The sequence below is a fragment of the Cydia pomonella genome, chromosome 1 (genome assembly GCF_033807575.1).
Source record: "Cydia pomonella isolate Wapato2018A chromosome 1, ilCydPomo1, whole genome shotgun sequence".
Lineage (NCBI taxonomy): Eukaryota > Metazoa > Arthropoda > Insecta > Lepidoptera > Tortricidae > Cydia > Cydia pomonella.
The window spans coordinates 1,763,633-1,777,391 of NC_084703.1; positions in this window are offsets into that span (position 1 = coordinate 1,763,633).

A 13,759-nucleotide genomic window follows, 5' to 3' on the forward strand; every position below is an offset into this window, starting at 1 on the left:
TCACTGTCCCGGTACACACATCACACACATGCCATCTAGTTTAGCCAATTTCACGGGACAAGGCCCAGAGACATCGGACGCGGCACTACCCGACGGCCAGACGGGAAACAAGCACGGCCCACTGAATACTTGTGAATCTCTACGAGATAACAAGTTAGGGCAGCTCACACCTCATTACCTGCTTCACCGTGTCATTAGAGATAGGTTTAAAGTTGTCAATAGACTATTATTGATAAGATGCAAGTAGAATTTTTGCAGTAATTGCATTTGTTTTTGCACTATGTCGAATTGTCCACCTCTTCTTTTTCGAAGTAATATCGCATATTCTCTAGCTTAATTTAATGTAAACTTAGATTTCGGGTATTTTTTCTTAAGATTACAATTTTCCTGGAAGAATAATCCCTAGGTATCTAATCCCTACTGGAATTATTAATGCAAGAGTAACTCTTTGTGTCTGTTACCTCATCATCCGATTGAGATGAAACTAGGTATTGCTAAGCGTATTGTATTGGTGGTTATAAACGGTGGTGGCCGAGTGGTTATGACGTCCGACTTTCAATCCGGAGGTCGCGGGTTCAAATCCTGGCTCGTACCAATGAGTTTGTCGAAACTTATGTACGAAATATCATTTGATATTTACCACTAGCTTTTCGATGAAGGAAAACATCGTGAGGAAACCTGCATACGTCTGCGAAGAAATTCAAAGGTGTATGTGTAGTCTCCAATCAGCATTGGGCTAGCGTGGGGACTATAGTCCAAGCCCTCCCGCGCATGAGAGGAGGCCTGTGCCCAGCAGTGGGACGTATATTTTATTATTACGTATTACTATAGGTATGGTCTTTAAACTACGTCCAAAACAGAGGTATCGGCATAGTGAATGTCATCTCGCTTTGTATGGTACAGTACACACGGATGTCATTCCAGATCTAGAGCAGAGCCCAACTGGGGAAGTACCTCCACCTTACAGAAAACCGCAGCCAAATAACACTAGACCCTACTCATAGTGTTTTGTTCCTGCCGGTGAGTGCCGGTTGGCTAATCTCAAGGCTGCGGAGTGTTAGGGTCGGCAACGCGCATGTAACTGGAGTTGCAGGCGTACATAGGCTACGAAGACTGCTTAGTTTAAAAAATGAAGATGTAGTATAAAAAAATGCTAAGTACTTTTATTACTAAAATCATCTCTTTACACATACCCAAAGTCGCGGACCAAATCCATTAATTACTTATTTATATATGTTTTTGTATGACATGCCTATTAAATTGAAGTAAAAGCGCTAGTCCAGTAAGAAATATGTGAAGTTGTTACAAAGGTAATCATTTAAGAATGTCATGTCTATAAATAGGTAGATGCTATCTTATCAGTCGATCGTACGCCCCCTGTATCAGAGGGTGTGTCGGGGTGCATTCTGTTCAATGCAGTTTTTGAATAGGGTAGTTATATAGGTTATTACTGTTAGTGACCACTGTTTAGTTCAAAACACTAATTAAAATTATGAGCCATTGTCACATCATCTTAAGAATGATAGGGCATAAGCCTGATTGTCCGTTAATGCTACACTACATTCCCCTAGGGGCTCCATATAGTGGTAGCTGATAGGTTAAGTGTGTAGGTTTAATAATTTTTGGGTTGGTCTTGGACTGTCTAGAACACAAAATGACTAGTGTAATATTTTGCCTACATCCCTTTTAGTCTACATCACAAACGGTCTAGAGAAACACAAATTAATTAATTAATTACCTAATGATATGAAAACCATCATGAACATGACATGTAACTTGGCGTTATAAATAAATTATTTGTATTTGTTAACAAAATCGTGGGTAACATGGGTAGAGTAGAAATAAGTTTTTAGCAAAAATTTCATTTTTGGTACAAGCTTTTATCGCTGACTGTACTTTTCTTTCCACAGGCAACTGCTTTGCGTTGTTTTATCACAGAGTTGCTATGTCCACCTCGTCTCCATCATCAGATCAGCTCGATGGTACTATTGCATTGTCATCCGACTTACATATGTATGCAAATTTTCAGCTCAATCGGAAACCGGGAAGTGGATCAAATTTAACTTGCAAAATTTGATTGCAAACAGACAACGGTCAGGTGAAAGTAAATAAAAGCTTGCAAAAAACGCTTCGCTTCTCTAGGAAAACGCAAAAATAAATAATAATTATAATCTTATAACTAATAATTTGGTCAGAATCCTTATTAATTATCATACACAGACGAGAGGTTAACCCTTTACCAGGCTGACAGTTCAAAAATGACAATCGAATGTCGGTCTTACTCATCGAAAATAGAACACATGTTTGAAGAGCCGCATGTGGGAAATATATATCCCTTAGCCTGGTAAAGGGTTAAGAGAAAATACCAGCCCCTTCTCAGATTTGAGAATTTTAGGTAAATATCTCCGCCGCGCTGACTCGTCGGCTCCTAAAATAAGTGTCATAAGAACAACTGCAGCTTAGGCGAAACCCCTGTGTAAAAATCTCAGAAATCGAGGTTTCCTTCTCGATATTTTCTGCCTCCAAAACTTAACCAATCGTAAAAAAAATTAGGGAACGGAATAAGAAAAAAACTATCTCTGTCTGACCGTTTTTATTTTTGCGTTTATTGTTGCCGATTTTGTATGCTAATAGGCGTCCGTTTACAGAGAATAGCGCTTAAAGTAACCTACAGAGTTCTTATAAAAACAAGAATTAAAAAAGCAAAACGTACAGATACAGGTAATATTGAACGCATAAAAAAAATTCGAGAGAAAAATGTCGAGAACGTTTTTATGGAAAAATGACCTCGAATGTTTACTATAATTTAATTTCGGTTCATTCTCTGCGTGTATATCTTTCGTAAAATGTTAATATATTCGGCCAGACATGTAAAAAATCAATCTTACCTCCTGAAAAATAATATTCAACGCCAACATGAAAGTTTTAGTGACCAAAGCGCGTCTGATGTTAATGAAGCCTTTATTTCACGTAGAACTACGTATAACTTACGATCTCACGTCGAGATATCGTCTGCGGGTGCTGTACGGCCGGTCTGACATTCCGACCGCAGGGTAGGGTGCTAATAAGAAAACCCAGTTATCAAACCTGTATGCAAACCCTGTTGGTATTCAACTCACCACTTTGTATTTGGGTTTGTTGGTATTCAACTTTTTTTGTTGGTTGGAGCTCAACGAGGGGCGGGAGGGGGTTAGGGTAGACAACGCGCATGTAACTGCAGTTGCAGGCGTACATAGGCTACGGATACTGCTTACCATCAGGCGGGCCGTATGCTTGTTTGCCTCCGCCGTAGTATTAAAAAAAAACTTCCGTTAATAGCGAAGCGTGCCGAAAGATGACGCTTTTCGTACTGAGAACATAAAAATAAAATAAAAAGCGGACATGTAACTTTTTGATGTCCCTCAAGGGACCCGACGTATGGACCTGCTCGTGTCGGTGAACTGGTTACGATTCGGGGACCTCTTCGGAGAAACCGAAGGTTTTGTCTGTGCAATTGCGGACGAAATTATGATGACGAACAACTATCGGAAAATATATCCTGAAGGACGGTACGGTCGACATTTGTCGGGCATGCCGCCGTCCCGGAGAGTCACTCAGGCATATTATTTCCGGTTGTTTTTATCTTGCTAACGGCAAGTACTTGCACCGACATAATCTCGTAGCCAGAATTATTCACCAGCAACTTGCTCTCCTATTCGGTCTTGTGGACCGCGAAGTACTGTACTACAAGTACCTACTCACCTGTTCCAGTTCTCGAAAATGGTCGTGCCCCGCTTTATTGGGATCGAACTATCATCGCTGACAGGAGCTTACGCCTGACATAGTGCTGACAGACCGATCGCAGCGTCGGACCGTGCTCGTCCACGTCATCATCCCCCACGACGAGAATCTCGTGAAAGCTGAGAAGGACAAGTCCAGCAAGTACCTAGACTTGGCTCACGAGATAACCGCCATGTGGGATGTTGACTCGATGATCATTGTTCCGACAGTCGTGTCAGCGAACGGTCTCAGAGCGAAGAGTCTCGACCAACACCTAGAGAGACTCTCGCTGGGTGGCTGGATCAAGGGTCAGATGCAGAAGGCGGTAATCTTGGACACGGCGCGTATAGTACGTCAGTTTCTCTCTCTGCGGCCCTGACCACCGGCAGCTTGGGCCCTGCCCCGCTGCTGGCGGCACCCTAGGTTAGGTTAAGTTATTTCATTTCATTTTATTTTGTCAGCGATAAAAGCTTGTACCAAAAATGAAATTTTTGCCAAAAACTTATTATAAAGGTGAATTTAGGGTACGAGTACGTATATTGGCTAACCCGTATTTTCAATTAACTGCATCATTAATAAGGAGATTTGGTCCCCACGGTGTCTGACGTTCGCGACGACCGTGTGTCTCGTCCTTCGGTAAAGTGCCGTCGAGTAATGTAATGGTGCGATTTCCGTACACTTGGAGAAATAAGGTTTAATTTCAACAAGAGAAAAACATTCTAGATGACGATTAAATATAATTAAAAAATATTCCATAATTCGCCATAATAATTGTCACAATTATCGTTGGGTGGATAGAGTGGCGGCAGATCTCCGTGAGCTCGTCAGCGAAAACTGGCGCGAGTCCACTCTGGACCGAGCTAAGTGACGTGCTCTTGTGTTGGAGGCCAAGACTCATTTTGGGTCATCGCGCCAGCCAAGTAAGTATTACCTAAGTGAGTAGTATAAGATAGTGTGTCCAAATGTGTCACAGCCTTAATGACGGTAAAATGTTAATATTAAAATTATATCTGCCTCAAAAAACTGAAAAAATAATCTAGAGTAAGTAATATTTTAATGGATTTTCAGTAAACATGATTCCCTTACCTTTCAGTTCGGACTTTTCTTTATTTCTTCCATTTCCCCTTTGGATCGCTTAACTCACAAAGCAAGCACTTCGTCAAAAGATTCTTACCAAACAATCACTTATTATGAAACGCTGCAAACGTATTTCGCTCTTAATATCTTGATTTAAAGTTCATTATTTTCGATAATATCCAGACAAATACGAGTTTTCGTAAATAAACAGTCGAAATATCGCCGACAAGACCTCCAAATGGTAATTGCAAATGCATCTTTCTTCGAAATAGAAATGGATTAACTACCAAAAGTAGCACAAAAGGAAATAGACTCTATGTACAAGGCCTTAAAGTTTAATGTTAAAACAGTGATGTTTAATCTACTTTCCTCTTTGATTGGAGCAGCGAATAATGTAATGAAAGAGTTTTAATGAACTCCCGATATGCAACGAGGGGAACTCAAACTAACCAATAAAGAAAGGTCTTAAGTTTGTTAAATTTTTCAACAAATTCTAACCTTTTTTTACTTCTGTCGAGTGATATTCGTGTAAGTATATCTTAGTCAATCGAAAATGGGCTTTATTGGTAAAATACAGGGTTGGTTTTGCATTAGGGTGCGAGGTCACCTTCTGAGGGTATATTTTGTAAGCAGACACCGAGAAACTTACGCGCGGACAGACATAATGTGGATTAATATTAAATTACACGTTTTGTTTAGCAAGGGAAATGTACAAGCTTACATATAGACTTTTTGTTTTTTCAGTCAAAAGTTTTCTATGTAAACCATTAAGATGGTTGGCAGTCCTCAACTGTGCGTTTCTCAAGAAACTTTCTGCCTCGCACAGATAAACTGTGCCCGCGGTATTTCCGGACTGATACAACTTTCAAACCGTCAAGAAAATAACGTACTCCCATATTGGCACACATAGTAATAACAGGCCGGCAAGTCTTGCAACCCCTCTGGTATTGCAGGACTGCAGGTGGACAGTCAGCTGCATAGAGAGGTGACCTCCCCTGTATACAATCAGTCTATGCAGGGGGGTCAACTTTCTCTGCATATGACTGAACATCAAAACAAACCCAACACTATTCACGGTCTCTAAGGTATTTGCTAGAAATTCCGGGTACCCTCAGAATCTCTTTCCTGTTTCCGCATCGTCATCCCGTTTGTACATGGGCGTCGGTAGTTGCTTACCATCAGGCGATACATATGCTTGATGGCCTCCTGTATATAAAAAAAGTAAATGACAAAGTTAATATTTCTTAAATAATATTCATAAATTATTCGTCAAGTAGATAAATAAAAATAACTTTTCGACGCTCTGAACTGATGATTCTTGATGATGGCGATTTTATGGTCTTTACACGTTTTTGAATTTAGGGTTTTAACCATAGGAGTTAAAAAAAAAGTCATCCCTTGTGTCGTGTCCACACTACTTCCGCATCACCTGAAGGGCGCACGAACGCGCCCACGACTCATTCCTGTCCGACCACCGGCGAGCCCACTCGCGCCAGCACTCGCCAGCTGACTCGACTAGGTAAGTCATTACTTAATTACTCTTTGTTTCTTATTTGGTACTTACCTCTTGCATTGCCTGAAATTTTAATACTAGTATATGTACTGCAGCAAAGTAGGTATCCTAAGTAAAAAGTTTCATAACTTGACCAAAGTAAGAATACTTTCATATTTATTATTTTTACTTCACTATTTTTGATTATTACATTTTCTACTACGATCGAAAATTGCCAGGACGTAGTTTTGTCTTTAAGCACATTAATTCGTCACTCGAAAATCTGTGGAAAACGGCGAATTGATATTTATAAAATACGAGCAATAGAAATTGGGAATCTAGTGGTATTCACCACTCGTTTTCAAATATATTAGTAGAATTTAAATGCCTAGTAGTGGAGATAAATTGAAGGGAATTACACGAAATCGAGCACTCAAAATTCAAAAATCGGCCCCCAGTACGCTAAAATTAATAAATAAAGTCTTAGGCCCTACTCAAAAAATCATATTATATAAGATATGTTTAAAATTTTGCACATAAGTATATTATAAAACCTGCATAAATTAACGTACAAAACTTCAAACATTCTCTTAGTTTATTCGTACAGTGATTCACAGGCCAATTCGAACGTGTGTTGACATTAGAATTATATCTGAATGATGTCTTGGCTTGTCCTTACATGTATTGGTGCTAGCAAGACGCACGGCCAATTCGAATCTATACTGACTTCTGACATCAGTGTATGTTGGATTCGAACTGCCTTCCCACGGTTGCCAACAAATGTTACAAAAAATATCGAAAACTAAAACTAGCAAATTCAACAAGACGGAGAAAGTTTTCACATTGCCACATTTAAAGGAAACTTTTGAAATATCGCGATATTTAGTTTTTTTCCCGTAAGCTCATCAGCATCTTTAAATATAATGTATAGGTACCTAAGTAAATTGATTATTGTACTAAGGGCTTGTGCACAAATCACGCGAGGTTCGATGGGGGGGGGGGGGGGGGGGGTCAAGAAAAAATCACGAGAGATCACGTTGGGGGAGAGGGCTATAAGAAAACCTCACGTGTATTTTTCTATGGTGAACGAAACTAAGAAAAAATATCTACCATCTTTTTCTCGGTTTTGTTAAGCATAAATCTTCACTTGGCACTGCAAAATAGCGAGTCTAAACAAGATTTACTCTATACAATACTATTTGTCTTAAAATTAGGTCGAAAGAAAATATTCAAAAAAATACACTTGAGGCTATGTGGGGGGTCAACAAAAACCTCACCAACTATCACCAAGGGGGAGGGGGGTCAAAAAGTAGCCGAAAAAACCTCGCGTGATTTGTGCACAAGCCCTAAGAGACGACGGGTACAGTAAACGTCCCAAAGTTATACATTGCTAGTACCTACCTATTTAGAAACTAGTTTTACTTGTTCTTAAGGGCACTTATAACCAGTTTTTAAATTATATGCTTTCTAATTATATTACTTACATATATTCACTATAAAAATATTTATTCATAATTTAATATAATTATGTCATACAATTAACAATTAATAGGTAAGAATTACAGTAAAATGTAAATAAAGGTACAATACAAACTTAAACTAATTAAAAACTAAAAATCTATATCTAAAGAGGGCCCCTGGGGCATAGTGCCAAAGATACTGGCTGCATTTCCTCGCTGAATCGCAACGCTCAACGAATATGCTTTCTAATTATAATATATTATATATATTTATTTATTACTTGTACGTTGAATCCAATTGTCGTTATCTCATTATTGTCATAGCAAAGCGATTGTACCTATATTATGCTTTGCAATTTATGTTTCTTTTCATTCTACATGCTGTAGGATGCTTTTTGGCTCCCTAACTAGCGTTGTAGCGCGCAACTGTATGCCAACTTGAAGTCGCGCCTGATATTTGGAGTCACACGCGACAATGATAGATAGATAGATAGATAAAATCTTTATTCAACCACAACTTACATGCTTTAGAGAAAAAGAAAATTGACAAGAGACAAAGAAAAACTAACATACAATTTGACACTAATATCCATAACAATGTATTACGTGTCTTATTTTTACATTAGTAGAGATATTAGTAGAGGGTCATGTGTTGTGGTAAAGAATAGGCGCTGACTCAGCATAAATGCTGCGGAGACCACAGCGCTGATCTTCCGTCAGAACCTTAAAACCTACACTAACAAACGGCCAGTGCAGCGCTAGTCAATGTACTTATATGTATAAATATATACTTATGCATATTACATATATTTGTACTGTAAGTATGTAGGTACTGTAAATATTTGCAAGAAAATATGACACGTAGTTATTATACTTATTAATTTATAAGATGTGAGCGCAAGTGGATAGGTAACGGCAGGTAATGGTGTGGTCAGGTGGGGTTAAGTTTTAGGCACTTCGTTTTTGAGTTTCTAATAGGTATTGGCGTAATTTAATTTTAAATTGAGACAATTCAAGTCAAGTTATGTCAATAAAAAATCCTTATATTCGTGCCCGGGACTAGCCACATACTCACTCACCAATGAGCTATCTATGTGTATACATATACAAATTAGTGACCGCGGCCGGCAACACGTACCACTTTGTCGCTTGCCATAAGGGCTCCGTGACAGGTGATTCGTATAAAGATACAATGAAAATCTCGTCCTTATGGCAAGAGCCAGTGGGACGTTTTGCCGGCCGAGGTCAGTATCAATAATTTGTTGATGTATTAAATACTCGTAATACGTACCTAAATCTAATGTAATTGGTAATGTACAGGGTACAGTCACGTTTGAAAATATTGATACGGACAAAGTGCCAAAAATATGTATATATGACCTTATTGCCCATATACTGAGGTGGTGTTATTTATTTTTGGTACATTGTGCGTGGTTATATTTTCAGACGTGACTGTACAATATTCCTATAAAAATTATGTTAAAGTATTGTCGAATACATTGCTATTTTTTTTTATAGGAATATTGTTTTTTCAAAATACGCATTTAATAAATCTTTATAAGTACTTAATCGTTTAACTGAAACAACACGAAAACATTTACGTTTGGATTCAATACACAAAAATCCAACATTTGTAAATTGATCAACAATTATATGTACTTACTGTAAAAATCTTTGTCAACGTATTTTATTAATTTACTAAACTAAACTAAACAGAAAAGTGCCGTGAAACCCTGGCGGGTTTGTATCGACACTCGATTCGTGGATACATTTTACATTACAAATTGTTGTGATACATAGGATGAATAAATATACATTATACAGTGTGTCCCTAGGCATTGGACGCAGCCGAAATGTACATATGCATTAGGGTATTTAGAACCAGTGTTCAAATTATCATAACAGCCGGTCTAGCGGTTTCGAAGAAATTAACAAATTACCAATTTTTAATTTGAAGCAGCCTGTATGTGTTAGTAGCTCCTAAGGTAATATCCTCAAAGAATAGTATGGAACCTTCTTCAACCTTTTCGATTATCTTTTTTATTTATGACACTAATAAGCTTCTGGCTTTTGAAAAATGTCATCATTATCAAATATTTCGAACAAATTGTCAAAAACACTGCCAAAGATTAACACAGTGTTCCTTCTTGTTGTCGATTATTGCAAATAACTTTTGTTCGAAAAAAATATTTTTTTTATCTTTTGTTCTAATTAAAAAAATATTAACGTCAGAGCATTCCTGAGAAGTAACCCTACGTGGGGTTTCAGGGTTTGTCCAATGGCTAAGGTCAGCCTGTATAAAATTACGAATGAGTTAAGTACAAGAAATACATCAGCGGGTATAACTAATGAAATGAAAGCATTTATTTCGGACAAAAACATCCATATTATGTTAGTAATGACTTACGGCTAAGTGTGTTAGTAAGTGTGTAATATTTTGTATGGTACTTTATATCTAATAACTGAAAATTTAGAAAGAATTGCTCGCAATTTATCGCACAAAGCATCAATGTGTGGACCCCAATTAAAGCGTTGGTCTATAATAACCCCAAGGTATGGTGCTTGATTAGTCTGTTGTATTGTTGCACACAACCATCTAGGAAAGTTGTCAAAGTTGTTGTGTATGAAGACAATTGTGGTCGTGAGCTATGAGATTAATATTGCTTGGTGCTAATCTACGACCAGAACAGATATGTATTAACTGGGTTTTTTGGGCGTTCAGCACAAGTCCTGCATCATGTGACCACTTGTTTATAAATGGCGGTAAAGTCAGCTTGCAGTTTATTAAGAGCCACATTTATATTTTCGTCGGATATGACCAAACACGTGTCATACTGCATATTGGTAGATGGAGCAGTGTTTGATTACGTTACTCGCATCATTCACTTACGATAGATAATGTAACGGAAATGGAATACTTACACATCTAATTATACTTTTAACATCTAAATCGATCCAGCGGCTTATGCGTAAATTTATGGCTTATAATTTTAATAGGGATACCTATGAATATAAATGCAGTTCATTTCAAAAACCGTATCATAACACTCAAAACGGGTCGATCCCCCGCGTCCTGACCCCAACCGAACGACCCATTTCATTAAAAAGCGCTAAAAATCGTCCCAATCACAAATTATAACTCAATAGTATGACTCACACTTCGCGTGTCCAATGCACTTCGGAAACGCCAGAATATCTTGGACTTTCAACCCCCTGTTGTTTTTGATAAAGCTATTATTTCGTTTAGAAAAGTACGGAGGGAAGGGGTCAAGTTAAGATAGGTGTTTTGTTTATTCGAATGAATCATAGGGGGCTCGTTTTGGATATGCATGCGAGTTATTTTTGCTTTTTGGTACTTGAGGACTTGGATTGTTGTTTTATAAGGCTGCGGGGTTCTTTTAAAGTTTTTCGGTACTTAGGGATTTTATTTTATGCTTATAAGGCTGCGAAATGGAACTGGATTGGATTTTTGTTTACGAGTATATAGCTTGCGTACTTTGTATACAGGGGGATTCATGAGACGTGAGCTGGACTAAGCCTACACAATCAGTAAATGTTAATGAATCGTTCACCATCATATTTAAGTAAAACAATCACGCTTTTTATCTGTTATTTAACTTTTTCTTAAGGACAAATTTGATTATCTACAATCATGGACACCCTACAACACTTAATTAACAAAGAAAAAACCTCTTTAACCGTTATGACAGCACTTTGATTATGAAGAAAATAAAATGTCACACTTGAGTGAGATACGATTTTATAAAAGTAACCAGACTCCGATGACATTCAATTTGTCACTTATTATGGATAAAACAAAGAGGGTGACCATAAATATCGTAAATAAAATAAAACTATTTTTTTTGAACAGTAAAAATTAAATTAACGTTAAGCTCACAAATACTGGTACGAAACAGTTGCTGATAATTTACCGAATATGCAGGCTTGATCCTGCTCACGTCTCCTGAATCATTATGTATAGCTTGCGTACCTACTTTGTATATAGATATAAGTAGATCAAACAAGTTAACATAAGAATATACTTTCCTTAGTTGGGCAAAATACTAAACGATATAATCACGTTTATAAAATTAAAAGTTTTGATAAGAAAAGTTCCTAAGTCTAATCTATTGCACATGAAAAAACAATACATATTTAAATCACGCTTTGCAATTGTACATTTTGTACACGTCTACCCAAAAATTAAGTGTATTTTTTAACCGACTTCAAAAAAGGAGGTTCTCAATTCGTCTGATATTTTTTTTGTATGTATGTACTCGATATCTCCGAGAATCGTGAACCGATTTTCAATTTTTTTTTTAATCGAACGGGTATAACCCCGAGATGGTCCCGTTGGCACCAAGTCGGGGTCTGATGATGGGATCTTGGAGAAATTGAGATAACTCTTCAAATGTTATAGGTACATGTATGGCGCTTTTGGCAATTTTTATTTGAAGTCGTTTTTATTTTTTGTTAAAAAGTTTTATTTGATGTGAGGTGAGAATACCTACTATATATCTATAGTTTCTTCTTAGTTAATTTATTAAATAGTAATGTAAATTTATTGTTGGTATAATGTATAACTTAATTTTCTGAAAAGTACTTATAACAATAGCGCTGCAACTTTATTATTGTGAGCTAGTTAGTAGTTAATAATATGTAGTAGTTTTCAAACAGCTTGGGTACGGTGACAGACACGATTTATCAAAATTTTGCGTTTTAAGGCTATAAATTGTATGGTGATGGCCTCTGTTATTGTTCCCAAGCTGTGTAATGCTATACTTACACATTTTGGGTCTTTCTACTATCATTCCACTGGACTCCCTGGAGCCTCATTCCCCTGGCTGTTGTGTGGCCTGTTCACAAATTCCCAAGAGACTCCACTTAGCTGTTTTGGTTGTAGATGGAGCTTGGCACGCGTTAACAGTCACCAAAAATGAGATGGGCCAGGGGAATGAGATTTTTAAAGAATGGCCCGTTTTACGTTTTGCGCCGGTCTCCCTTAATGGTTTTAATATTATGTACGTACATAATGTGTTTCAGGCCCCACAATGCTGTTATATTACGTAATCTTCGGGCTTATATGCATTCCAGTATTTTGCATCGACACAGGTGAGTACCTACTTACACTATTTACCTACGTAACCTATTATACTCTTCGCGTCGAATGATTGTTTCTATGGCAGTTCATTTTTATATGGAGAGGCTGTCATGTAAAATGTTTGTAGATATTTTTTGGAAGTTAAACACATTTATAAAATTAAATTACAATATGCAAAGATAAATATTTAAAAATGTAATTATACTAAAAACTAAACTACAAAACTTAAAACCTAGATCTAAAAATAAATAATACTAGTCTAAAAATAAAATAAAACTATCCCCCTGCGGCATGGTGCCGTAGATGCTAGCAGCATTTCCTCGCTGTATCGCAAGACTAATTCTTTGAGCGAGGAAGCTGTCAGCTCTGCGGTCACCGGTGACCCCTCTAATCCTTTTAGATAGTTCACGTTAATTAATTTAGAAATGGAACATTTAGTAATAAAAATACGCTAAAATAGGTACCATCATTTGACACGGGAGATATAATAACATACTAAGTAATTTATAGTATGAGACACAGATCTATTTTGTTTAACTGGCTTGCTAACAATAACTAGGTGCAGTCAGATCAAAGATATATTTACGTTTTTCGCGTTATTACTAGAGATGCCACGAGTGGTTTTGGCGGTCAAATATCGAATATTCGGCCCCTCTCTCGGCCGAAGCGTCGAATAGGTATTCAAGATTACATGCGAATATTTCGACTCACATTAATTTTGACAACTGTTCGCTAACAAAGCATTAAGTTTGTTTACATCAATTTTTTTTTGCTTAGAACTAGTGAAGTTAATCAAATCGAACCCTTAATAAATAATTTGTAATCAACAATTCCTCAAAACAAATATAACAATTTTCAAAGAATACATTA